The sequence below is a fragment of the Ochlerotatus camptorhynchus genome, unplaced genomic scaffold (assembly GCF_037179485.1).
Source record: "Ochlerotatus camptorhynchus isolate MF236.1 unplaced genomic scaffold, CSIRO-AGI_Acam_v1.1 ptg000308l, whole genome shotgun sequence".
Lineage (NCBI taxonomy): Eukaryota > Metazoa > Arthropoda > Insecta > Diptera > Culicidae > Ochlerotatus > Ochlerotatus camptorhynchus.
Genome location: NW_027040796.1, coordinates 438,701 through 463,322, shown reverse-complemented (window position 1 = coordinate 463,322; position 24,622 = coordinate 438,701). Strand labels below are relative to the sequence as shown.

Here is a 24,622-nt window from a genome sequence, read left to right as displayed (position 1 = left end):
TTTAAACTTTAAAAATAATGAAGTAAGGATTTAAAAAATAAGCTAGCTTGGGTTAAACAATAACTAAATATGATGATGATGATGATGATGATGATAGTGGTTTACCACCCATCGTAGCACGGAAACTAAGTCCGATAGCAGTGGACTTTCTTCTGTGTTTATCTTGATCAAGCTTAATACCGTCTGATTGTCCTCAACATGTCGCTGTATGAAGGGCCAAAAATGGATTGGGTGGATCCTGGGAGGGAGAAGCAGATAGCACACACGGAATTCATTGTATACTTGTTCTTCTTCTCATGAAAATTTGAACCATTGAAATCAAATCAAAACAGGCGTAGCTAAATAGCGTGTTTAGCTTTGAGCGTGTAATGATTGTTTGAGATTGTTCAGTGTGCAGTGAGAAACTATACTTTTCTGTTTGATATTTTATTATGCCACTAGATGTTTTGACAAAACCTTGGTAAATGGTATCTTTCATTATTGATTTGTGAGCTAGCTGGAAACAACAGTTTGTCAATTGCTTTACGCAAGATTTCAATACCGCCTTGTGAAAAGCATCATAAAATTGCTTGGCTCCCAATGACAGTTCGTGACATTTATCTCTCTTCGCGACTGTCCCTCAGGGTGGATCGATAGGCAAAGTCACTGTGAAAATCCACCGATATAATTATGGGCAAATCACCCACGTCGCAGCTAATAAATGTTCAACTTACCCGTGCAGCAGCTTGAATCCAAATGACCTTTCCCCAACTGTCAGGAAATGTGTATGAAAAGTCATGACCTCCCTAGTTATTATCCATCTCATATCTTTCCTCTCCTTTTACGTTTTTTTATTAATAATTAATGATAATGAATTACTGAATGCTGTCAGTCTGGAACCAGATCACAGTATGTATCTGCTATTCGACTCGGACAATTTCTGCAGCAAAGCCTCAACGCGATCATTGTTGGACTTGTGATTCTGCTGTTCGTCTGCCTGTTGATGTTTAACTAGCTCCTCAATGCGAGCTTCGTACATCTCGACAAGCCGCTGCTTCTCGGCATCAATGTCATCGTCGCTTCCGCAAGCACGATCCTGCGTGTGTACGTACTAATCTTTGGAATGAATCGACGAGGTCATAATGTCCTCGAAATGTCCCGAATCGGCAAACGAGCTCTGCATCTCCGAGGTGGACATCTTGTCCATGAACTGCACCTGGTGGATGCCATGATTGTGCAGATGATGCCGGGGACTGGCTTTGCTACACTCATCCGTTTGATCCACAATCGGTGAAATGCCCTGAAAGCTGGGCGTTTTTGCATCATTGGTGGTGTTCTCTCGCACCGTTACGGCGTCACTGGAGTGTGAACGTTCCTCCGGGGAACTGAGCGATGCTTTGAAAAGCCGCAGCTCAACAACCTCTTTGGTAAGTCTTAGAATTTCAGTATCACGCTGCTCCAGGTCTATGCGAGCATACGAGAGCAGCTCATTAAGTCATCTAATCTGGCGCTGAGCCCGCTGGGTCGGGGTAAGGTAGTCCTCACCCGTCTGTCCGACATGGCTCGAGCAATGTACTACGTATTTCATCTTATGGCCACTGAACGTGGTGCCATTGCGGGCCAAGTACCGATGGTCGCGTTCTATTTCTGTGGCCTTGCCACTGCAAGGAGACGATGTTTTGCAAATCAGTCCTCACTCGTTTTCTCAGAACGGCCGTTCCGGTCGCGTTCGTATCCTGTGGCCTTGCACATCCGTCCTCACTCGCATTCAGAACGGCCGTCCCGGTCGCGTTCTTATCCGGTGGCCGTGCCACCTCGAGGAGACGATTTTTTTTGCAAATCCGTCTCTCGTTTCTCAGAACGGCCGTCCCGGTCGCGTTCACATTTCCAATTTTCCTTGCAAGTAGGTGATTTACCCTTTATTACCTATCGGGGGTCTCCAAGATGCCAGGTTCGTCTCCTGGTAGGATCGCTAGAAATGTGAAATCCGCCGATATTAATTATGGGCAAATCACCCACGACGCAGCTAATAAATGTTCAACTGTCAGGAAAAGTCATGACCTCCCTAGTTATTATTTATCTCATAGTCACCTATACGCATCTACGGGACAGTAAAGAATAGCCTACCTGCAACATACTCGAACAATTGGTGAAAAAGACAAGCCCCCAAACAAGTGGGGAGAAGAGCCCGCCCTTTATCCACGAAATGCTATCAACAAGGAGTTGGCATTCCCACTCTCCCCGTCCAAATCACTTCAATGATTCATCACTTATGTGAGTCGATTGAAATCTACCGAAAATAAATGGGGGCTAAGTTTTTTTTTTTTTTTTTTTTTAACTCTTTATTTGTTCCAAATTCAAAATAAATTACATTTCATTTTTAACCTAGGTGCTCCAGTTACTACAGTAACTTACCAGCCTTAATTGTTATGATATATATCTAAGTGTTTTTACATTGTTCCTGTCTTGGCAATTCAGTATTTTAAACAGGTTTTTTTAAACCTGCATGTCAGTATAACAATTTATAGCTTAAAACTAAATAACTAAAACTAAATCTTATCTAAGTATAAAGGGAATTAATCGTTGCAATTGAGGATTGCAACGATTTTTGCCTGAAATTATTAATTATTTTGTTGGACATTTGTGCTAAAGTCTCAACATTCGAAATTCTATGTACTTCGGTAGTACTGTACCAGGGAGGCAACTTCAAAATCATCTTCAGAATTTTGTTCTGAATCCTTTGAAGTGCTTTTTTCCTGGTAGTGCAACAACTAGACCATATTGGTACAGCGTAAAGCATGGCCGGTCTAAAAACTTGTTTAAATATTAGAAGTTTATTCGTCAGGCAAAGTTTGGATTTCCTGTTAATAAGAGGATACAAACATTTTATATATTTGTTACATTTGGCTTGAATGCCCTCAATGTGATCTTTAAAAGTTAATTTATGGTCAAGTATTAATCCAAGATATTTCACTTGGTTTGACCAGGAAATTGGAACTCCGTTCATAGTGACTATGTGACTACTACTAGGTTTCAAAAAGGAAGCTCTAGGCTTGTGTGGAAATATTATAAGTTGAGTTTTGGAAGCGTTGGGAGAAATCTTCCATTTTTGTAAATAAGAAGAGAAAATATCTAAACTTTTCTGAAGTCTGCTGCAAATAACACGAAGACTTCTTCCTTTAGCGGAAATGCCTGTGTCATCAGCGAACAAAGATTTGTGGCAACCCTGAGGCAAATCAGGGAGGTCCGAAGTGAAAATATTGTACAATATAGGCCCAAGAATGCTACCCTGAGGAACTCCTGCTCTAACAGGTAGTCGATTAGATTTGGAATTTTGATAATTTACCTGCAGAGTTCTGTCAGTTAAATAATTTTGAACTAATTTCATAATGTAAAGTGGAAAATTAAACTTTTTCAATTTAGCAATCAAACCTTCATGCCAAACACTGTCGAATGCTTTTTCTATGTCTAGAAGAGCAACTCCAGTTGAGTGGCCTTCAGATTTGTTTGAACGAATTAAATTGGTAACTCTCAAGAGTTGATGAGTAGTTGAATGCCCATGGCGAAATCCAAACTGCTCATCTGCAAAAATTGAGTTCGTATTGATGTGAAGCATCATTCTATTCAAAATTATTTTTTCAAAAAGTTTACTTATTGAAGAAAGCAAACTTATTGGACGGTAGCTAGAAGCTTCAGCTGGATTTTTATCCGGCTTCAAAATTGGAACAACTTTTGCATTTTTCCATTTATCAGGAAAGTATGCCAAATGGAAACATCTGTTAAATAATTTTACCAGGAAAGACAAGGTACTCTCTGGGAGTTTTTTGATGAGGATATAGAAAATTCCATCATCACCTGGAGCTTTCATATTTTGAAACTTTTTAGTTATAGACCTTACTTCGTCCAAATCAGTCCCCCAGGAATCATCAAAAATATTTTCCCGAGAGAAAATATTCAGAAAATCCCGAGCAACCTGATTCTCAATAGGACTAGTAAGACCCAAACTGAAATTATGGGAACTCTCGAATTGCTTAGCAAGTTTCTGAGCTTTTTCCAAATTTGTGATCAAAATTTTACCACCTTCTTTAAGCGCTGGAATTGGCTTTTGAGGTTTTTTCAAAATTTTTGTGAGTTTCCAAAAGGGTTTGGAACTCGGGTCTAATTTAGAAACATTATTTTCAAAAGTTTTGTTCCTCAGGACAGAGAATCGCTTTTTAATTTGTTTTTGCAAATCCCGCCAGATAACTTTCATGGCAGGATCGCGTGTTCTTTGAAATTGTCTCCTACGGACATTTTTAAGACGGATCAAGAGCTGAAGATCATCGTCTATTATAATTGAATCGAATTTAACCTCGCATTTTGGTACTGAGGCAGCTCTTGCTTCAACTATAGAAGTAGTCAGAGATTCAAGAGCATAATTAATTTCATCTTTGGTTTGCAAAGGAATGTTTGGATCGAAGTTATATTCCATAAATGTTCGATATTGCTCCCAATCAGCCCTATGGTAATTGAAAGTAAAGCTGTTGGGATTAGAAATTATTTCTTGGGATATTTCAAAAGTTACTGGAAGGTGATCAGAACCGAAGTCAGCATGGGTAACCAATTGGCTACAAAGATGACATGAATCAGTTAAGACCAAATCAATAGTTGAGGGATTTCTTGCAGAAGAAAAGCATGTTGGGCTGTTTGGATATTGAATAGTGTAATAACCTGCAGAACAATCATCAAACAGAATATTACCATTGGAATTGCTTTGAGCATTATTGCATGAGCGGTGTTTTGCATTAAAATCACCAATAATGAAGAATTTAGACCTATGACGGGTAAGTTTCTGGAGGTCACCCTTGAGAAAATTCTTTTGCTGGCCTACGCATTGGAATGGCAAATAGGCAGCTATAAACGTAAGTTGTCCAAATTTTGTTTCAACAGAAACTCCCAAAGTTTCAAAAACTTTGGTTTCAAATGAAGAAAGAATTTTATGCTTGATTCGTCTATGAATAATGATGGCAACGCCACCACAGGGTCCATCAAGACGATCATTTCTATAAATCAAGTAATTTGCGTCCTTCTTAACCTTATGGTCAGGTTTAAGGAACGTTTCAGTTATAACGGCAATATGCACGTTATGAACTCTCAAAAAATTAAATAGCTCGTCTTCATTATCTTTAAGAGATCGAGCGTTCCAATTTAAAATGTTTAATGCTTTAAAATCCATTACTGAATTTTAAAGTCATGACAATATTATTAGCAAATTTTACTCCAGTTTGAATAGCATCAAACATGGAGTTAGATTTAAGCATATCAGAAATCATGTCAATTAATGAATTCTGTAAAAATTCCATTTTAGGGGCAGTAATGCTTCCTAAGTCAAAATTGTCAAAATTTCCGTTAGAACGTTGGTTAGTATTTTGATTTCTACCCGCTGCAATAGCAGCATAGGTAGCTCCATTAACTCGCTGAACATTGTTAGCAGCGAGGGGAGTAGGTACAGATGAAACATTTGAAGCTGGGGTGATATTTGTACCTACGGGTACGAATGTAGAATTTGTTCCTCGCTGACCGTTGTTAACAGCAGAGGAATTTGTACCTGGTCGGAAACGTGGAGCGTTTCCTACCTGTCGGTTAGAACGAGATTGTAGGATCGCTTTGCGAGTCTTACATTCCCAAAAATTGGATTTGTGGTTTTCACCACAATTTGAACATTTAAATTTCTTAGGATCTTCCTTCACAGGACAGTCGTCCTTTGCGTGAGAGGAATCACCACAATTCATGCATTTAGCTGGCATGTAGCAATTTTTAGTTCCGTGACCCCATCCCTGGCACTTACGGCACTGAGTGAGGTTTTGGAAATTTCCTCCAGTCTTCCTGAAGTGTTCCCACTTCACTCGGACATGGAGCATAAGGCTAGCTTTTTCTAAGGCCTTAAGGTTGTTTAGTTCACTAGACTTGAAGTGAACTAAATAAAAATCATTAGAAATCCCGTTGCGCGAATCGCCAGGGCGGGATTTCATTTTCATTTTGATTACTTGGAGTGGCACAACTCCAAGTAATTTTGCCAGTTCATCTTTGATCTGATCCAGGGATTCACCACTGGGCAGTCCTTTCATGACAACCTTGAACACACGTTCAGTTTTGGTGTCGTAAGTAAAAAATTTGTGCTTCTTCTCAGTAAGATACTTGAGAAGACATTTAAATCCGTCCAAGGTTTCAGCCAATACACGGCATTCACCCCGACGTCCAATTTGTAGTGAAAACTTAACTTTCACGAAATTCAAAAGTTCCATGCGAAGAGCATGGAAATCGGTAGTGGTTATCACAATAGGGGGAATCTTTTCCTTCTTGGCATTAAGCCGGGAAAGTTTACTAGAATTTTTCTTGGATGATGGATCATTCTCATCATCCGTGAGCAAATCAAATTGATTACTCAAATTAATTTCATCAGAAGGGGGGTCAAGAGTTTGCCCCTTTCTTTTGCGTTTAGGCGCCATGGCGGCAGTAAATTTTTATCCAAATCGACTTCCAAGCAGATTACTATAAGAATCTGAAGGATCGAAGAGGAATTTTCCAAATCGATATCCAAGAAGGATTACCTCGGGTAGGGTCCAAACAAGGATCGAAGAGGAATAAGAGGAGTTGAACAAGGTAGAAATTTTTTTACAGGTTGAGCACTGAAAAGTGCTGTTTAAATTTGTTGTAGCTTTAGGTAGTAGTAACACTTCCTTAAGCAAAAAGCAAATAGATCCGCACGGCAAGAGAGCACGATGCGGACTGGGGGCTAAGTTGATTCTTAACAGGTGAAGCGTAGATGTAATTTTTGATTGATTGATTTATATTTATTTAGGAGGCTTTCAGCCTGAGGCTGGTTCGCCTCCAAAAGATGTAAAGATGAAGGGTGGCTTCCATTCATTTTGGCTAAACAAATGTTTTATTAAATTATAGAATAATAATATAATATTGAAGGATAAGAGAAGGAGACTCAGGGGTGTTGACACGCAGAATAAGAAGTCATCGAGATTGAATGCGCATGTTTAAATATCGTTGATCCAGTTACCTATCATATAAATTTGCATATCATCTAATTATAATTACTGTCTCAATAACTCAAGTACCACAAACGTTTCTTAAAGCCCACGCACATTGCATCCGTTGGTGATCCATTGCGGTAAATCTGACAGATAGACAATAGATTTGGATGTCACTTTACCGCAACGTATCACCAACGGATGCAATGTGTGTGTGCCTTTCCTTATTATACATCTGTTTGAAAGCTGATGCGACGTTTTCACTGGCAGCCCTTGAATTTCCTATGTGACCAGTGGTGATTTTGACGAAGTCGCAAGTCAGAATCACGAACTTTGATTTATTTGAGGCGTGACTGTAACTTAAATGTCATAAACAGTTTTAAAAGAACAGCTTCATTTTCAAAACTATTCGAAGTTAAAACAGAAAATGGTTTTAGCGGCGCCGGTGGTGTATTGGCAAGCGTGATTACCTCTCACCCCAGAAAGCCTGGGATCAATCCCAGGGGGGAGTAAAGTCGTTGGTCCACGGTTCATGGGTTGTTGGGTTGATAGGTACACGGAGAATAAAAATACCCTAAATTTAAGTTCTTTTTACTAAATTTGGGGTAATTTCAAGCATCCCACATTTTTTGTTGTTGTCAAAAACGGAACGAGAGATTCGACTTTCTCATGACTATCGTTCAATAAGCTACTAGTGAGTATATGAGATATTCTCAAATTTGAGTCAATTGAACTTAGTTTTGGGTAGAAAATACTCACGAGTAAGTTTTTATTTTTGCCGTAGTGAAATGTAAACTACTATAAGCGGTTTACTGAAAATTAGCTTATCGAACGGAACATGGGAGATGAGTGAAAAGAACTTAATTTTGGGTAATTTTTCGGTTCCGTGTAGGGTCCAGGTGTGGGAGCTGCGTCCCTGGCGTCGGTAGCATTGGTGTTCAGCACGGAAAACAAGATCGATGGAAAACAAATCAAGGAAAAAAATTGTTTCATTGATGTGATGATAATTACACAGACAAACATACATACAACTTCGTAGCTGATCATCGTTCACTCATTTAACGGTAGGTTTAAATTGTTGATAGTTTCCAGGTAACAATTTGATACTTAACAAGTGTTGTTTCAAAGATTTTAATTCAGCCTTTGTTTGATTAATTGTTGTGCATAGACCACGTTAACCTTTGTTCAGCTTTTAAACATCTAAATCTGGTGATTTTAATCAGCCGAAAGCTTAACAGTTATATAAGTTATAATCTTTATAAGGCATTACATAACAGTCTTTGCCAACCGTTGTTCAGCGTTCTAGTTTTATTTAATAAAAATTGATGATCGCTTCATATCTTATATTTTTGTTTATGAAACTGCTTTACCATGTTGCTGACTAATTGGATTTACCTATTTATATTGTTATCATATGTCTAAAAATTACCTTTGCATTTCGGAACTTACATGCGTCAACTATATCTACTGGTCCACTTGAGCATATGTGTTTCAAAAGCTGTGACCATTAACTTGAAGCACGTCAATTTTAAGATGAATAATAGCAACCGGAAGAGTATTATACAGCAATGCAGAATTGTAAACAATAAATTGTGAAATTTTCAAGTGAAGTAAATACAATGTGGATACACAAGTGCGCGATTTATTTCGATGGTCATTTGGATGCTTCCAACGTCGTCGCAGTTCATTTCTACCTGGAGCCAGGCATGGAAAATCATTTACATTCATTTCATGCATTCATTCACATTCATTTGCCTCTAACTTTTTTCATCAACAGCATTCCACAAAATGTTGTTAAAAGCTTTAGTATGCTACAACTTAGCTATTACAACTACAACAACTACTACTAGCTACAACTTTTGTCCATAACTCGAATCTGTATCTCTTATGCATCACGAATTAGAGCGGGCTGAACTTGTTACTGTTTTTCAGTGAATGTAAAATCCATTCATTGAAAAACAGTAGTGGCTTCTGTTCTTTCTGGTTCGTCATGCATAAGAGATACGGATTTGAGTTGTTAACAAAAGTTGTAGGTAATAGCAAAACCTACAAAAATTCTTTACATCATTTTGAGGAATTCTGTTGATGAAAAAAGTTAGGGGCAAATGCATGTAAATGAATGCACGAAATGAATGCAAATGATTTTCCAATAGCTCCAGGTATTCCCAAAAAGCTCCTCTTCCTTGTCTCTACTGCTGGCGCTGCTCGGGATTCGAAAAGTAGGCAGTGAATTTAGAAGATCTAAAATGTCGGAAAGGCAACAAGAGACACTGACGACATTTAACAATATTGTGCAATAGATTCATATATTATTCTATCAGGCTATCAATATATTTGTAGCGCATTGCTGATTTGTGGAGTAGTGTTAAGCTTAAATAAGTCTTGTTCAGTCTTTAGATCAGCTATCTTAGTGAGTTTTGAATTATGGGGGTACAATTCGCTTTATGCATTACTACTCAATTATACATTCAGCCTGGTGTTAATCAGCTTCGTACTTACTATTCAGCTTAAATTGTTACTTAAGTTGGTAGTGTAGCAACCGGTGGCACGTATAGTCAGTTGCTATAGAGTTACCTCTATGGTTTTACGTTTGAACACTACCGTCGTCTGTTGAATGCAGTGCCTACCAGAGAGTGGTCAACAGCACCAATTTTAAATCTTTTTTTTATGAAAATGAAGCTAAATAAATTTTCTATCGTTCATTAGAATATAATGTCTTAATTAAAAATTTAATTTTGAAGTCATTTAAAAATTTACAGCATTTTTTTTATTTTTCCTGCGAATTTTCCATAAAAATCTTGTTTTAATCAACATTTTTAATGAGATAAAAAGATTAAAAAAATCATTCCATAATTTATTCTTAAATTCCATTCAAAACCGGAGAAAATGAGCCTTTAATGGATGAAATCGGTTGGAAATTGTCGAAGTTATGAGCATTTTTGTAAAACACTTAAAAATGTTGCTGAAATACAACAGCTTTATAGTTCCTTTTCTAGGTGTCGTTGTAAGCATCCAAATCGCATGTAAAGTTTTCATGGGAGATTCTTTTCCCTACATATCAATTTGATTAAGGCATATCAGGATTTAAAACCGAGTTGATACAAAAGAAATTTATTTAGGTTTTATTAAAAATGATTGAGAATCGAATGACTTTGTCTTCGATGTTTTGAACTTGTTTCTCGAATCAGAAACCAACAATAGTCACCCATCATTGCTTCATCCCAAAACCCTTGGTAACGACGTTCCATCATCTTCATTTGTTGGTGAAAACGTTCGCCGTGCTCATCACTCTCGTCACCAAGATTTTCCGGGAAAAAATCCATGTGAGAATGTAGGAAATGTATCTTCAAAGACATATTCACACCTGTGTTCAGTGAAATAAAAGGATTTGAAATTAATTATATGTAACAAACACAATATTTTTTATTTATACCTATTTTCTCATAATTTTTGAGCAATTAATCGACGGCTTCCTCATAATCTGGGCTTCTGAAATTTCCTAAAAAGGTTGTGACAACACGCTGGAACGATTTCCACGCTTCTTCCTCATCTGGTGTCAAAACTGTATTGAATGCGGAATCATTGAGCAGTTTTTTGATCTGTGGGCCAACAAATACACCTTTCTTTATCTTTGCGTCAGATAAATTTGGAAATACTAATTTCAAGTACTGGAAAGCCGGCCCTTCTTTTTGCAACGCTTTGACGACATTTTTGAATAGCCCAAGTTTTATATGTAGTGGTGGAAGTATTATGCGTTCTTTTACCACAAGAGGATCATTTTTAACGTTGTCTTTACCAATTGTGAAATTATCCCGTTTTGGCCAATCTTTTCGGACGTAGTGTTCCTTATGAGCTCGACTGTCCCATTTACACAAAAAACACATATATTTTGTGTATCCCTGTTGCAATCCAGTCAACATGGCAACCACTTTAAGATCGGAACAAATTTTCCAATTGTGTTGATTGTAATTTATCAAGTTGAGCAATAGAGCCATTGATTCATACGTTTCCTTCATATTAACGGCATGAGCTAATGGAATAGAAGGTTTCTCATTCCCTTGATGCAGTAAAACGGCTTTCAAGCTCAACTTGCTGCTATCGATGAATAAACGCCATTCAGCTGGATCATATGGCTCACCAAACTCTTCAAACAAGCCGTTTACGTCATGGCAAAAACATGCCTTGTCCTTTGTAGAATAATATTTGTCAAATTTCTTGTGACGATTCCTGTGACAAGAAATTTTGACCTCCTTGCTCAGCATGTTGTGTTCTTTCAAGCGTGATGCCAGCAATTCTGATTTCTCCTTCGATAAGTCGAGATCTCGCACCAAATCATTAAATTCGGATTGTGTAAACAGTTTTGGGTTTCTTTCCAATTCCACCTCGAAGTCTTCCTCGCATTCCTCCTTGAATTCCTCCTCACTTTTTGTAACGGTCGATTCAACAGAGGGCGCTCGTTTCCGCTTTGGATAAACAGGATACGGGACCGAACTTGAATGTGGAACAGGTTTTGTCATAGAAGCCACTTGTGGATACTCAACTGTTTTGTGACGTCCTTGTTGCTTAACTTTTGTCAAGCAGAAATAACAATCCGTTGCATGACAAAACGGTCGACGCCATATGGTGGGCATGTCAAAGGACAAATAGCGACTGACAGATAACAAATAAGTGAGTTAGTAAGTAAGACATTAACACTTATCAAAAATAGATGAAGTAAGATAATGTCGATCAGGAAAGAACAAAGCACTACCATGCTGTACATAAATTGTTTATATGAAAGTTATTCAAAAAATCAATTTACCTTGCGCCTGACATCCACCTAGCCAAGCACGTTTTGCACGAACTACATAATACTTTTGGAATCCACGGTTCGTCAAAGTCTCCAGGATCAATTTTAAAATAAAGCCTGTATGCAGTTTGCAACGACGCAGTGAAATTGACCGATTTTGTAAATGTATAGTTGCCACACGCGTAACAAAACTTTTGAGGATCATTTTTACACTTGAATTCACGTTTTGTCGTATACATCGTTGAGCAATGTTAAAGAAAGAAAGCTGTCAAATTGTGTTGGTTGCGTTAGGTTCTCGCCGAGCGGTCTCACAAACACTAGCGTAAATTATATTGTTGAAAATATCCCATTTAATTTTGCGTGACAGCTGGTAGTGTTAGTGAAATGCACCGTATGCGTACACGTCCGCAGAAAGGCTTACTGGAAGTGGTGCATGAACCTAGGAGCGGGACACCGGCCAATCTTGGAACATTCAATTTCCATGATTTTACAAAAAATTTCATAACTTTGACAATTTCCAACCGATTTCATCCATTAAAGGCTCATTTTCTCCAATTTTTAATGGACTTTAAGAATAAATTATGGAATGATTTTTTGAATCTTTTTATCCCATTAAAATGTTGATTAAAACAAGATTTTTATGGAAAATTCGCAGGAAAAATAAAAAAAAAATGCTGTAAATTTTTAAATGACTTCAAATATAATATAGACATAATATTCTAGTGAACGATAGCAAATTTATTTAGCTTCACTTTCATAAAAAAAGATTTAAAATTGGTGCACTAGTTCCAAAGATATTGACATTTTAGTAATCGTACTTTTGTCCAAAATTTAAAAAATCAAAATTTTTGTATATCTCAAAAATGGCTCTACTTTAATTTTTTCTGACCACGGCATTGAATTCAGCGTAGGATTTTGCATTAGAAACGTTGGTCAACCACTAAAGTTCACACTTTTTATGTTGTTTTGTAAACTAGTGTTATCAATATGTATAAACATGTTTAGAAAAAGTATGTGTGTGTGTCATTAGACTGATGCAAAATTTGAAATTTTCGCTCCACAGTGCTCAAACGGTTCCAAATTGGGCCCTGATAAGCCTCCCAAAATTTGAACTCATTTAGTGAGAAACTGACTTGGCACAATCCATTTGAAGTTTATATGGAAACTACTATGGAGAAACCATAATTTCGGTTCATATCTATCTCAAAATTCACCAGTTCATTATACATTAAAAAATGATAACTGAATTTTATGAAAACTTTCTCAGCTACAACTTTGTTGAAGACCACTTTTCGATCAAATGTAAGGAACAAAAATTATTAAGGATTCAAGACACTGATGTCTTATGATTATGCTCAATGTACTGTTCAGCAGGCAACATTGATGTTTATGGCCCGTAGAATAGAGGACACAAATCATGGCTACTATGTCACACTGCAGAATACAGTGTTGCCCACAATCTAGCTGCTTAATATTGCCATAAGGCTATCAATCTCTTAAACAAATAATAACAATTTCATTTGACGTTTGACTGAAAAACGATTTTCTGCAAAGTTGTTGCTTATAAAAATTCCCATAAGAATAGCAATAGAATTTGTTAGCAGTACAATATGTAAAAAGGCTAGAAGACAATGAACAAAAAGTTTTGTTTTCCTATAGTTATTTCCATATAAACTTCAAATGGTTTATGCCAAGTCAGTTTCTCACTAAATGAGTTTATGTTTTGGGAGACTAATCAGGGTCCAATTTGGAACCGTTTGAGCACTGTGGAGCGAAAAATTAAAATTTTGCATCAGTCTAGTGTGTCATCCTCTATCCCTCATCCAGCCGGGGGCGTTGGACAAGTAGAACTGCGAATAATTTGATAACATCTCATGAGCTGCAATGGTGCCCTTTATGTTGTGAAAACTAGTTGAAGGGTAACTTTTGTGGCTAGACAGGGTGTCCTCAACAAGTTAAGGGAACATGATGCACCAGATATCCACAACAAAACTCCACATAGACGCCCTTATTCACACTTACTACTCAGGGGGTATAAGGTCAAGAAGAGCCACCGCCGCCAACTAAAGCTTGCACCGGGTACCTGGGACTCCCACGATATACCCACGGCAATAGTCGCAGACGATGCCGTGTGCGTATTTAGTATGTAATATGTTGAAGCCATGCTGACTTTACATTAATTCTATTGTTAATTCTTCATACTAATTTTAATGTGTATACAATGTGTAATTGATGTGTCTACAGGTTTAGAAATAGAGGAGCGCAAAATCTTGAATAAATTAATAATATTCCAAATCAAAAGAAATCTAGAGTTGGGAGAAAATTCAAAACTAATATCAACATGAAGCTTTTTATTGCGATAATTTATTAGCTTGAGAAAGTTCTGAAGAGGATAGATTCACAATTCCGTTAAATTAGAACCCATTAATAACTACCCCTCAATACCGAATTTCACCACAAGGCACTTATACACTTATACATCACCCGTTCCGAATGACAATCCAATGTGACAAGCAAGTCGTCTCTTCTTCCCGGATTCCCCCAGCAGCGGTTGCCCTTGTCACAAGGTCAAAGGGAAATCCCTGAAAAGTAGGCAGGAAAAATCCCAAACATAGCAGACGCGCAAAAATTTTCCCCTTATCTCATTGCGCTTTCATAACACCCGCTCCAGCCGGTGTCATAATGGAAAATCTCGACCTCAAGGACCTTGACGCCGTCGTCGCTTCGCGCTCCGCCTGCCGATCGTGCATGTGTTAGCAGTTAGCACACAGTCCCTGGCTAAGCCGCGAAAGCTTTCACTAGCCACATTCTGATTATATGCAATGAATGTTCAATTTTGTTGTTTGCTGATGGAGAATTTGATTGCAGACCATTGTTTGCAATTCAACAACGGCTTCACTGGAGAGGAAAACCCCAAGAAAGTAAACTGCTATTGTTTATGGTCGATGGGACGGAATAAATTGACAGAAGCAACAAATTTTCCAATCAAACGCCATAAACGAGTTTCTCTCCTCCCGGATGTGGTTGAATGAACGGTTGTCCCAAAGCAGCAGTGAAACCTTAAAAATATACCATTTCCAGCAACTAACACAGTCAACATTCATTTTTATCTGACTAGGTACTTGAAGAGGGAGGAAATTGAATCGATGAAGATTACAACATGTTTGCCAATCGAATCGAACGGATACACGAGTTTCCTAACCTTGATCGGATTTGACGTGCAAGCGAAAGTTGGTGAGAGTTCAGCAAAGTGAATTAAATGATGCCGATCCGATGTGGGTTCCTTTTCCATTCTCTATAGGACAGAGAATTGGACGTTGACAATGAAATAGTAACGTCACTGCCTTCCTGCTAGCTAGCTATGTAACGGTTTATGCGTAGGAGCATAGAAATAAATTATAACGAATCGGCTTATCTGTGATATGCTGGTTTCCTCCTAGCTATTATGAAAGTTGTGCCTGTTCCGAATTTGCAGGTTGTTAGAAGTAACGATGGTGGGAAAAAGTTGCGTAATTGGATATTGATACGGGGTTTATACAATAGTTTTTGTTCCCAATTTGCTTAATTTCGGCGTTTCCACACATATTGTCACCGTTAAAGAGAAGTTGCTGAAATCACAACTTTTAGTACTACAACAATTGTCTTTGTGCCTATTTTTATACAATACGCTGTAACCCGAGCAGGAAAAAATAACATATTAATACCAAATTCAGGTATGAAAATAGCATAACTGGCAACCTAAATATGGTATTAGTGAGGCTGACATAAGAGGTAAAATACCAAAAATAATAGCTCAAAAATGTTCTACGAATAACGATCTTATAAATAATTTAGTTATTACAATAACAGACGGATAGCAGACGCTTTTTTAGATGCCAGAATACCATAGTTTATTATTTTGAAGGTATTTTAATACCAATTCAATAACTCTTTTAGGTGTTATTGTCTAAAAACTGAAAGATCACAATTTGTTATTTTGGTATTCATTTGATATTTTACAAAATATTTTGATAACTGAATAATATCAGAACAAGGTTTTATACCACAAGCATACCGAAATCTGGTATCATACCACATTAAGATATTCATTTGTTATCGATTAGCTATGGGTTCCTGCTCGGGAAGTGCGGCACAATGCTCTACTTAAGCATAACTGGTATTTTTAGTAACTGGATCGCTGCCGCTCATCGCAAATCGGTCCCATTTGCGTTTTTTTTTTTCAAAACTGAGTTTTTCAATGGAAGTGTTAGTTAATCTCCCATAGATTCATTATACTGCATGAACTCAACAATGTTGTTCTGGAAAAAAATTGGAAAACAGCCAAACAGGTTGTCTCATTACATAAAAAGCAATGGTACGAAGCAAACTTAAAACGCATGTTTCTTCGCTTGCTGATTTGTGCTATGGGCAGATCAGTAGTAACGTTAAATACTATAAATGATTTTTTTTATCTAGTTCGTTTATTTGTAAGGCTCAATCGCGTTAGCTTTACGGATCCGATAATTCATTGTTCTTTGTTTGTAACAAAATTCACTTATTTCTATGTCTAGTAGGAGTTGGGCCGAATACTCGCGGCTTACTCGAGGTTAGAGGGGTACATTGTCAAAGGATAGGAAAAGGGGGAGGAGCTTGGGGTAGGGTTTCGTTGTCTCATCAGAGCGATGTCGCCAGTATGAACGGTAGTGTGGTTCTAGATTTGTCTGGAGTTCGACCGACTATGGTGACCAGTGGGCGACGATGAGACTCATCGAGACGGGGGACAAGACAAACAAAAACTAATAAAGAGAGACAAAAGACAAACGAATTAAATTCTTATTCTAGACATTTGCAGAAACACATAAATCGACTGCATATAGCAGAGATCGCGGGTACCCAACACGTCTCTGATAGGGATATAGGGTTGTCTTCCTTGGGCCTCGAGGGTATTCAAAAGTCGCTCTCTGGCGGCGTCATTATCCGTACATTGCCAAACTGCGTGATCGATGTCGTCGTAACCGTTTCCACACCGACATATGTTGCTGTCCACGAGGTTTATTCTATTGAGATGCGCATCTAGCGAGTAGTGGTTGGACATAAGTCTACTCATCACGCGAATGAAGTCACGACTTAAGGGGGTATTCCCAATCTTTTGCCTTTTTTCGGCCTGTTTTTCAATTAATTTTTTTTTCAAGGAAAATGAATAGTAATGCGCCTAACTCTTTGGGATTCTTGTTTATTGAACATTAAAGTTTACAAATAAATTTTTTTCGACATAAAAAAAGACATTATTGACGTCACAAAATGGCGGCAAACAGACCCCTGTTCGCCGCAAACGCCTGGACGGGCGAAGACTTTTCTCTGGAACGGCTTCATCTGAATCATATTTCGTGATGAAATTAATAATCTGCATAAGATTCTCTGGAGCTTCTCCCGTTGGCAGCAAAAAATCTTGCAAATTAACAAAATGGCGGCCATATGAAAAAAACAGGCGATTTTTAGCCCGCTTTTTTGCAGCTTTAAGGTGCTTCAAACAATGTTAAATGTTAATATTTTTGGCTGAAAGTGGGAGAAGCTCCAAAGAATTTAATAAGGAACAAAATGCGCAAAAATTCAAGTCAATATCTCTTATAGTTTCTGAGAAAAATCTTCGCCCGATAAAAAAATGTGGTTTCGAGAAAAACGCGTTTGAAGTTTTGACTTTAGTTAAAACCATTTGGGGGTTCTTACCATTAGTCAGCTATGCCTGGACACCGAATTCGCTGATCGGAAAACGGCTTGGGGGGATGAAAGTATATAGTCTAAAGACAAAAAAAACGTGAAAAAAAAAAATTTGATTTTTTGAAAAAAAAAAGATCGGGAATACCCCCTTAAGCCCAAGCCTTTAAACCACGCTCTCGAAGAAACATTAGGAATAATTGAATGTAACCACCGTCCAAGATTTCCATTGTCCCAATCGGTTTGCCAACTCGAAAGGGTACTCTGACGCACTAAATGGTAAAATTCATCGTGTGAAATTTGCCTGTCATAAAATTCGCATTCCTGCGCGCCCACCTTTGCGAGAGAGTCCACCTTCTCATTGCCTGGGATTGAGCAATGTGAAGGGACCCATACAAAGGTAATCATATATGATCTTTCGACCAGTACACTCATCTGCTCCCTTACCTTTGAAAGGAAATAAGATGAGTGCCTACTTGGTTCCATCGACCGAATAGCCTCAATCGAACTGAGACTATCCGAGAAGATGAAGTAATGGTCTGCAGGCATGTTGGAAATCATCCCCAATGCGAAGTTGATTGCTGCCAGCTCAGCAACATAAACGGAACAAGGTTCCTGAAGTTTGCGGAAGGCGCTAGAGTTTTCATTAAAGACACCGAAGCCAGTTGATCCATTGAGACGTGACCCGTCTGTAAAATATCTTTTCACGCAATTGACGTGTTGGTACTTTTCAGTAAAAATACGCGGGATAATAATAGGTCGAAGTTGATCGGGAATCCCATGAGTTGCTTGTTTCATGGTCAGATCATATTCAATTGAGGAACTGCGATTGGTGAAGTGAGCACGGTCTGGAGTGTAACAAGGAAGACACATATCCGACGATATAAAGGGCGAACACGAAATTATTGCGACACATTCAACAGGGCATAACTTTTTTACCATTGGGTAAAAATCAACCAAATTTTGCACACTTTCTCATTGATGTGTATTGTGTACATGCTGTCAAACTCGAAGTCGTGTTTTTCGATTCAACGAAAATGGAGGTGAACCAACGCGAGTTGAGAGAACAAATTCTTTCCAAACACCTGGAATTTCCTGACCTGTCGCACCGGCAGTTGGGAAAAATGTTGAACATTCACCATTCAACCGTCTCCAGAGTGTTGAAGCGGTTCCAGGAGCGGTTGATGTTGGACCACGGCAAAGGAGCTGGAAGAAAACCGGGACCGGAGAACAAAAAGACGGAGGGAAAGGTGAAGCGGATGATTAAAGCAAATCCCAACGTCTCAAGCCGTGATTTGGCTAAAAAGATCGGCATGTCGCAGAGCTACGTCCAGAATGCAAAGAAGAGAGCTGGACTACATACATACAAGGTACAGAACTTCCCAAACCGCGATGAGCGGCAACAATCGGCGGCTAAAACTCGGGCACTGAAGCTCTACGAGAAGATGGTGACAAAATATGGCTGCTGTGTGATGGACGACGAAACGTATATAAAAGCCGATTTTAAGCAAATTCCGGGGTTGGAGTTTTTCACCGGCAAGAGCAAGTTCGATGTGGACGACAAATTTAAGAAGAAGAAAATGTCGAAGTTCGCCTCCAAATATCTCATTTGGCAGGCCATCTGCTCTTGCGGACTGAGGAGTGAGCCTTTCGTGACAAAGGGCACAGTAAATGGCGAGATCTACAAATCTGAGTACCTCGAGAAGCGCCTTTTGCCGTTCTTGCAGCAGCACGACGAAGCTCCGCTATTTTGGCCAGATTTGGCATCATACCACTATTCTAAAAGTGTCCTGGAGTGGTATGAGGCCAATTCTGTCCATTTTGTTCCAAAGGACATGAATCCGCCAAACTGTCCGGAGCTGCGCCCGGTGGAGCAGTACTGGGCAATAATGAAGCGGGAACTTCGGAAGAGCAAGAAGACAGTCAAAGACGAGAAGGACATGTTAATAAAATGGAAAAAAAAAACTGAGAAACTGGTACCGGATGACACTGTAAAGACTTTGATGGAGGGCATCAAGCGAAAATGCGTTCAATTTTACACTCAAGGCTCCATCGATTAACTTTTCTTTTGATTTTTGAAGTAAATATATGTATAAAACTACCCTAAAATTTTGGTTTGATTCTAAACATTATAAGAAAATTGGCATGACATTTTCGGTGTCGCAATAATTTCGTGTTCGCCCTTTATAGTGGTGGTAGATTCTCATAAATCGAGATTGTGTGTTCAGCCCAAGAATTTCTTCCAAATTATCAATTATAAGTGTGTTCGTCACTCCGCATTTGATTAGTATTCTGAGAGAGAGCTCCCAGAAACGGTTCTGGAGGTGTGTTACTCCTGCCAGAACCTCGAGACTCATGTTATGCGTTGAGTGCATACAACCGAGAGCAATACGCAGACAACGATATTGAATTCGTTCCAATTTTATTAGGTGACATTTTCTTGCCGAGAGAAAGCAGAAAGAGCCGTACTCTAGAACAGAGAGAATTGTTGTGTTATAAAGCGTTATGAGGTCTCCCGGATGAGAACCCCACCATGTGCCGCAAATTGAACGGAGAAAGTTGATTCTCTGTTGACATTTTTGCTTCAAATACGTAATATGGGTATTCCAAGTGCACTTTGAATCAAACCAGACCCCAAGGTACTTGAAAGACAATGATGGAGTAATGTTTCTGCCCACAAGATTAAGCTGCATTTGGGCTGGGTACCGCTTTCTACAAATAAAAATTATCATTATAGTATCCCATTGCCGAAAAAATAGCATTTTAGCTGTAATGAGCAATTGCAAGCCTGCTCATTCGGAAGGGGAACATATTTTATGATGGGAGCAATAACAAGTGGTTCTTGTGCAAGAGTAAGGGGCTCCGAACATGGAATTATCCTCTGAATTTGTTTCTGTGAAATTGTTCTTTCAAAATTCAATTCAGTCTTTTTATTCGATAGCAACTTTTGTTGCGGTGCTTGTTCGTTGTCTGCAGCTCGTTCGCATTTGTCTTTGCCGTTGGAAGCCAACAATTGGAGTCCGTTGAAATAAAGCTGATGATCAAATTCAGTTTCGCAAATGGAAATCTTTGAAAAAAGGTCGAAGGACAAAAGGTTGAAAGACAAAAGATCGAAAGACAAAAGGTCGAAAGGCAAAAGGTCGAAAGACAAAAGGTTGAAAGACAAAAGGTCGAAAGCAGTGTTGACAAAATCATCAATCAAATTATATTAAAACGCTCTCAATATCACGCGTGATATTAAAAACAAAATATCATGCTTGATATTGATTTTACAAGCTCCTTTGATATTGCGAGACTATTCACAACGTGCAAAAATCAAGCCGAGAGTTGACTAGACACAAAAATCATTCCGTTGCAAATCGTTTTCTTAGAAAGAGAAAGTATAGTATGCTATCTCTTTTTACTGTTCACCGATGGCAGACACGAAGTGATTGCTGCCAACCGTTATGGAAGTTTCGGTTGCCTTCGGGTTTAAAGCAAAAATCATTAAACTCAATCTCACCACAGTTTGTTGAGATTTACAGCTGGTGAGTTTCGTTAATTTGATATTCCGAGCTGCGATATCACAGCTTGCAAAATCAACCGCAGCTGTATGCTTGTTGATTTTTGTCTACGAAAATCAAGCGTGATCTTGGGCATTGGTGAGATTTGATTTTTTGATATTTTCGAAAGACAAAAGGTCGAAGGACAAAAAAGCGAACGACAAAAGATCGAATGGATAAAAGGTTGAAAGTGCAAAAGGCCGAATGAAATTTATAGGGACAAAAGGTCGAATGGACAAAACGTCTAAATGGACTAAATGTCGAATGGACCAAAGGTCAAATGGATAAAAGGTCAAAATACACAAAAGGTCGAAATGGACACATGATCGAAAGAACTTTTGAGCACTTTATGTTGAAGTGTTCAGTAGGTTTTATCTTTCAAAGAACTGGTCATGTTACAAAGAAGGCGTTAATTCCAACTGCAAGAAATAACTTTAAAGCACTTCAGCTGGAGAGTCTAATAGCAAAGAACTGGTCATGTTACAAAGAAGGGCTCACTTCAAAATTGAAAAATAACATTGCAACATTTTTAGCTAGATTATTCAATAACTTTTATCGGCCAAAAAACTGCTCATGTTTGTTGAGCAGTTATCTTCAAAAGAGATAAAAAAAAACTTTCAAGTTCTTCAGTTGGATTACTCAAAGCCAAAGCTTGGTTAGCATATTTCCTTTCCGACATTTTATTATTTTTATTCTTTGATCCACTAAAAGTTATTTGAACTTTTTTAAATTTTGTCCATTTCAACCATTTGAGCATTCGACCTTTTGTCCCTTTTAATTTCATTCGTCCTTGTGTTCATTAGACGTTTTTCCTATTCGAAATTTTCGACCTTTTGTCCCATTAAATTTAATTTGGTGTTTTTTCCATGTCCATTCGACCTTTTGTCTTTATAAATCTAGTTCAACCTTTTGTCATTCGACCTTTTGTCGTACAATCTCAAATTAAAGTGCGAAACCCATCATGGGTGAAATTCCCAAGTAACCAAAAGTTCCGCATTCAACGATTAAAATCACTTCCAAGTTCCATAAAGTTCAAATAAAGTTCCGACAGAACTTTCAAGTTCCATAAAGTTCGAATAAAGTCCCCACAGAACTTTCAAGTGCCATAAAGTTCAAATAAAGTTCCGACAGAACTTTCAAGCCACATGAAGCAATCCGCACAAGTCTTTATTAGTAACAAAATTTAATGTACGTAAATATGAAATGATCAGTGGCCCGAATAAATCATAATTCTTATATTTATGCAGTGCATCAACATTCTATCCAAACATAAAAAAATAATTAAAAAGTAATTTCCTGGATTCGAACCCGTTTATTCGGCATGCGATCTACTAACGCTAACCACTGCGCCACAAGTGTCTTGGAATACCATGCTGGCAAACACCAATTTAAAATTCATCAAGGTATTTTATTTCGTATTCAAGTCAGTCAACTGGCACTGAAAACTCCAACAGTAGGCGGGACAACAGCTCACTCTATTATATCTCAGATGAAAACAGCTCCAATTCTACTACTAATGCTAATAATCAATACACAATAATACCTGCCTTAAGAAATAACTTTCATAAAAGTGCGAACTAAACATAGAATTGGTGTAGAGGACAAAAACCTGTTTTAATTTATTTTCTAAAAGTTCCGTTCAAGTTCCGCCAGAAGCTGCTTGGGATGCTCTTCAATTATGATACCGGAACTTTCAAGTTCTTATAACGACTTAAAAATGAGGTTGCTTAGAATTCTATAGACCACCTCCAACCAAGCTGCTTAAGCCACAAATAGCCTTTTATCAGAACTTTTGGTTACTTGGGTTGTCAGTTTCGTGAAAGCGTGATTGTATACCTTACCGAATTGCAGAGGATCAATCACTGTTCATAAAGTTTGAAGTCAGAAGAATTCAAACTGAACATTGCATTAGGTCCTAAGTAGCTCGAATTTGTTCGTCGACGTTGTCTTTCGTTAATAACTTGAGCACATAACCGTTTCTTGTTTTGTTTGTCGTATCCAACTTTCCATGCTCGGTAATGGCGGCCTGTTTGTATGAATAAATGAATCCTTCACTGTGCTTTTTGACACAATCTGGATGTTCGGGTTTTGACCCCTCCCTTTACCTCTCGCAGGAACAGAAGAAAATGGAACAACATACGCCCTCCAGTCATGCTTGGCATGCACAATTGTACACACCAAGTGCTCATTTGCTAGATAAAAGCTTCTTTTATCGAACTGTGTGCTGAAAATACCTGGGAATGTCTTTACATGGCCGTGGTGATACAAAGAGAAAGTTGACAAAGAGAATCTGTAAATGTTACTTAGGACCTAATGCAATGTTCAGCTTGAATCGATGTTTCATGAGTGCATGCATGTATAACAATGAGCAATTAAATTTCCATTCTGCTGGTGGCAAGGCAGGCAGTGCTGCGTGCTGTCAACAATGTCAAATGACGTAAGATATTGATCTAGCACTGAATTTCACTTCCGACAATGATATTCGTAGTAAACCCAACAAACAATTTGAGTTGATTAACAGCTGAATAATCAATTTTTTAGCTGAAGAAGCTTATTTTTGCCTGAATAAGCTCTTATTAAACATGCAATGTTTGTTGGGAAGGCCTGTATAGAAATCGAAGCGAAACGAAAACCTCATACAAAATACTAAATTTTTCACCTGCGTGAAAAACGTAATTGGCAAATTTTTCACTTCGCTTTGCACTGTAAACAGATACGATCCAGCGAAATCTAATTTTGTGGATCATATCTTTTTTCGCTTAAGCCTAGTATACAGATCGAAGCGAAACGAAAATTGAAGCACGCGAAAAATCATGAAATTTCGCTAGCGAAAAAGGTTGTGGAACATTTTCCAGTTTCCTTTTTTCGCAGTTTACAGTTCATGTGAAACGTAATCGATCAGTTTACACTATAGTCGCTATATTAATAGTCTGGCGGATAGAATTTCGCTCTATAAAAAAGCGGAACCTATTCAATATATTGCTGACAAACAATTGAAAAGGTACTCTCAACTTTTATACACAAAACGTTGATTATTCTTTCCTCGCTAATCGAACGAAAATTACCAGCATCATCAGATAGGGGATACTTTCCCCAACCCAAAGATGGTGTTAGTTTGTGTAGGCGAGCCTTGAGTCACGAGCAAAGGGTTTCCAAAGTTTTGATCGCAATAGCTGATGTGCTCTTTTCTGTTGTTGGTCGTGATTTGCTCGATTGGTTCCGCTATTTGACAGCTCAATTGGTTTCCGAGATTCTATCCGCCAGACTATGAATATAGCGACTATAGTTTACACCTCCGGTGAAGTGAAAATTTGACAGATACGCTCTTCTCGAAACGTCAACTTTTCGCTAGCGCTGCATGCGCGAAAAAAAAATAAACGTAAGCGAAAAAGATACGATCCACAAAATTAGATTTCGCTAGATCGTATCTGTTTACAGTTCAAAGCGAAGCGAAATATTTGCCAATTGCGTTTTTCACGCAGGTGAAAAATGTAGTATTTTGTATGAGATTTTCGCTTCGCTTCGATCTCTATACAGGCCTTTACGTTTTTTTTTTTTTTTTTTTTTTTTAACTCTTTATTTGTTCCAAATTCAAA

The 24,622-nt window shown here is 38.2% G+C and overlaps 1 protein-coding gene and 1 pseudogene across 1 annotated transcript in view; one reads left to right on the top strand and one right to left on the bottom strand.

Annotated features, from left to right (window-relative positions):
* Window positions 1–24,622, top strand: part of Sln (Silnoon) — a 107,589-nt gene that overhangs the window by 30,838 nt on the left and 52,129 nt on the right. The gene's annotated exons all lie outside the window — the stretch shown is intronic.
* Window positions 868–7,137, bottom strand: LOC135707345 (protein quick-to-court-like; annotated as a pseudogene).